Here is a 4082-nt window from a genome sequence, read left to right as displayed (position 1 = left end):
CACACACACACACACACACACACACACACACACACACACACACACACTTGTGGGAACAGATCTTCTGGCCACAGACTGGAGCCAGGGAGCAGCCTGTGGTCTCACAGGATGCCTCAGACAGAGGGAGTGTTTACATCAGCTCACAGATGACAACACAGAGGTAGCACACTGTCTTCGGTGGGTGAGCACTCCATCAAAGAGGGTGCTTCAGAGGTGACAGTGAGGTGAGAGTGTGGCTCTCTGGCTCTCTGGTGTATTGCTTGGGCCCATATCCCAGCTCCCTGCCCCCAGTCTGTTTCCTTATCTGTAAAAACTGTAGTCATACTTTGCAAGGACTGTGGAGCAAGTCAAGACATGAAATGTTAATGGTTCCTTGTATACAGCTGGTGCTTCATAAACAGGCATTGGAAGTTTTCCAAGGAAGACACTCAGAGGTGACTCTTTTTTTTTTTTTTTTCCTGCATGTAAATGACAAAGTCTAGACAGGGAAAGTCTTGGCTTTGTTCAGAATACTCCTTGGTATAGTACATTCAAGTTGGGGCCAGGGATGGGGCAGGTACTGAAAGGAGAGAGTTAAAAACCCATGGAAAAATGGTTTCCCTCCTCAGGGTATTGAGATTCTCCTTTCAGGAGCCACTACCTCTAGGGAACTTTTCCTGGCTCCCACCCTGCCTCATCCCTTCTCACTCTGGCTTCTGCTGTTCTCTTCAGCATCCAGTGTAGAGTTGACCGTAGCCCTTGCCCAGCTGTGTTCTCAGTTGTTCCCTCTTTGTCAGCCAGGAAGCTTCCTCTCCTCTGAAGCACATTCTGGATTGGGACAGGGATGAGTCAGGTCCTACTGACAGGGTCCCGAGGGACCAGCCTCTGAAGCTAACCCTAACCCAGACACAAGAGGTTTTCTCAGCCTCGGCCTTGTACCTTCAGACCAACTATGACCAAGGTGTTGGTTCTGTAGTTCGTTCTTCTGAACGGTAACACTCCCTCCCAGGGGAGGCACAAGGCCTCACAGGAAACTTTCAGGACTCAATAGGTCCCTCTCCAAGGCTGTATAAGCAGTACACAGTTGCTGGGAGGGAAAACACCATTCAGAGGCCCAGCCTGCAAGCTGGGCAGTGGACTCCAGCGACCTAGATTTTGTGAGTGTAAAAGGCACACTGCCTCACCAAGCAAGACTTTTGGTATATTCATTCCTTCGTTCTGTCACAAGCGCTCTGTCTGAGGTGAATCTCCAAGAAAGGTCACACAGATTTCCTCCCAGCAGGGACTAACAGAACCAAAGGTGGGTTTGGGAGAAACAGCGGCCTGGCCTCCGCTGTGGGTGCCGAGGCCTGTAACCGAGGTGGACTGATCTTAGATCTGCAGGGCCAATCCCGGTTGGATGTCTTTTGCATGTGGGGTGGAATGGTGGACCTCCTTGCTGATTCACCTCCGAAGCTAGCGTAGGTAATCCTATTTTGGTGACATAGCTGCCTCAGTCACCTATGCTATTGTAAGTAACCTCTCACCCACGTTCCTGCTAGTGACTCTAACAAAGCCATTGGTTCACCAAGTCAGACATCATTGGCAATTGTTTCTTTGGTTTGTCGTTGCTTTATCGGCCTCACCTCGGCAAAGCCGTGCAAGCACACTGCATATGCCTCGCCTCAGGCAGGAATCCACACAGACACCTCTTCTGGTCTTGATAGTCTGTGTGGCTTATCTCTCTGCCAGATTGTACTGAAAACCTAGATACCTTTGTAACGCTTTGGCTGTTCTTAACATGGTCTGGTGTAGGAAATACCAGTATCCAGTGTTGACCTGGATCCCAGGGGGGCCTGCTGTCTGCACTGTGTATCCAGAGTCTCTTCTGAGGGGGCGAAATAGAGGGAGAGAGCAAGAACCTGGAAGCTGGTGCAATTTCCTGTTGAAACCAGGTGAAAACAACAGCTAGGTGCTACCTCACCCTTTCTGAGGGTCACACGTCTGGAGTTCTTGGGTGCTGCCGGCCATGTTTGCATCCTGGAAATCCTGGAATGAGGTGGAATCACATAGACAGCACACCACATGGCTGGCAGCTAGAGTCCTGGGCTCCTTGACACCAGGCATGCAATCGTCACCACTGGAGATGTGCTGTTGGTACCTACAGGGTAGCAAAGGGTTTATTTACCTTACCCATCCTTACCTAGCTCTGAGGGCCTGGCTCTAAGCCCCCTGGTTTGTGGGACCTTGCCTCAGCAGTCTAAGCTCAGTAACACACCATGGGAGAAAAACCTTACTCTGCTACAGTCTTCTGAACAAGGGGCCCTGCCCTGGCAGCACAAGGCCCTCATGGTAACATGGAGTCACAGTTACTGGAGACGAACTAGGTAGCCCTAACTGGCCTCTAATTCAGGACCCTCCCATCTCCACCTCCCAAGTTCTGGGAGTACGGGTATGCACTGCCACAGATGTCTTCAAAGAGCAGCTTTTGTCACTAGGAGATCCAAGTGACCCTGGGTTGGAATATAGTCTCTTCTGTTGCACTAACACCTTCAAGTTCAGAGGCTGAAGGGTTCCTGGTCCATATCCCTGCAGAGCGGGGAGGCTCCTCTGCTCAGCTGCTAAAACTTCAGGGTCGGCCTAGTTCCTGTTCTCAAAACAGGCCTGCTGCAGATTGGATAATTTATGAAACAACTTGTTTCTCACAGTTCTGCGAGCTGGGGAATCCAGAAGGTGGTGCTGGCATCTGGAGGGGGCCTCGGTGCTCCACGAGAACGCCAGAGAAGGGCAAGTGTGAATGCACGCTACAGGGGAAATTGTGTCAGACTCAATCTTTATCGGGGATCTGCTCCCATGATGACTCAGCCCACAAAACAGCAGTGATGCATTGATGTCATGCCTTAAAGGACTCACCCCTTCATACTACAACATGTGTATGTGTGTGTTATGTGTATGTTATGTGTATGTGATATGCATATATGTGTGTATTTGTGCATGTGTGCATGTATGTGTGTGTGTGTGTGTGTGTGAAAGGCACCAGATGTCCTGTCTGCGCTGCCTGACCTGTTTCCTCTGTCCCCTGACTGCTCCACCTTCCCTATCTGTCCTACCTACCTTGCCTGTGCCCCCTGCCTGCCTTGTCTGTGTTGGTTTCTCCCCGGCACCCTGCACAATGCAGGCGTGGCTCCCCAGGCTCCTCTTCACGGGCTCCAGTGGCATGACCGCAGCCTTATGTTCCACTTGCGCCTACGATAATGAGCTTAGCCCCGGAGCAAAAAGAACGAGCCCCAACGCTTGTTAAAAATGTGGGTATGGGCTCTCTGCCCCCCTGAACCTCAGCGGTAGATATCGCTTCTGCTCAGCAAAGTCTTCATCCAGGGAGGCAGCCCTTGGTGCTGAGCACAGATCCAGCTGATTACTGGCCGGGAAGACCTTAGGTGAGAAGCGTTTCTTGTTTGTTTTCATGGTCAAATGGAGCTCAGAGTTAGTTCCTTTTGGGGAATCAGGCTCATGCAATCCCCAGAGAGGGTTTCCTTGTGGGGGAGGGGGGCTCTCATCTACCGGAAATGACAACAGCAACTCATCTCCCTGGCTCAGCTTTTGCAGGCAGAAGGCAATGACATCTGCCTTATTTATTTATTTATTCCCAGCTTTACAGCTCAGAGAGAATTGAGCGGATAGAACCTCCTGAATCCTAATGATGCTCCAAGCAGCCATCAGCTTGGTACAGACAGAGCCAACTTTCCCCATAGCTGGGTGACTCTCCCTGGCTCTCCACAACCCCAAGTCTGGAAATCCAGGCTGCAGTTTTCCATTTGCTGTGCTGCTAATCGGGTTACTACTTTCAAATACAAAGTAATGAGTTTTCTAGAATTATCACTCAGAGTAACAGCACGTTGGAGAATAAACCTCGGATGTTTCCGGAAAGGCACATGTAGTCTAACAGCCAGCAATGGGAAAACTCAGCTAGGCAGTGGTGGCCCACGCCTTTAATCCCAGCACTTGGGAGGCAGAGGCAGGTGGATCTCTGTAAGTTTGAGGCCAGCCTGTCTATAGAGTGAGTTCCAGGACAGCCACAGCTGCACAGAGAAACCCTGTCTCAAAAAAAAAAAAAAAAAAAAAAA

The 4082-nt window shown here is 50.6% G+C and overlaps 1 long non-coding RNA gene across 1 annotated transcript in view; it reads left to right on the top strand.

Annotated features, from left to right (window-relative positions):
* The first annotated feature begins 3185 nt into the window (after window positions 1-3185).
* The window catches only part of LOC129688316 (uncharacterized), a 2589-nt gene continuing 1692 nt past the window's right edge, over window positions 3186-4082 (top strand). Inside the window, exon 1 of the long non-coding RNA XR_008721916.1 lies at window positions 3186-3395. This is a non-coding gene — a long non-coding RNA (uncharacterized LOC129688316). The remainder of the gene's footprint in view (window positions 3396-4082) is intronic.

The sequence above is a fragment of the Psammomys obesus genome, unplaced genomic scaffold (assembly GCF_907164565.1).
Source record: "Psammomys obesus unplaced genomic scaffold, mPsaObe1.curated_primary_1811, whole genome shotgun sequence".
NCBI lineage: Eukaryota > Metazoa > Chordata > Mammalia > Rodentia > Muridae > Psammomys > Psammomys obesus.
Note: the sequence above shows the minus strand (reverse complement) of the source record. Positions and strands in the feature narration are given on the sequence as shown.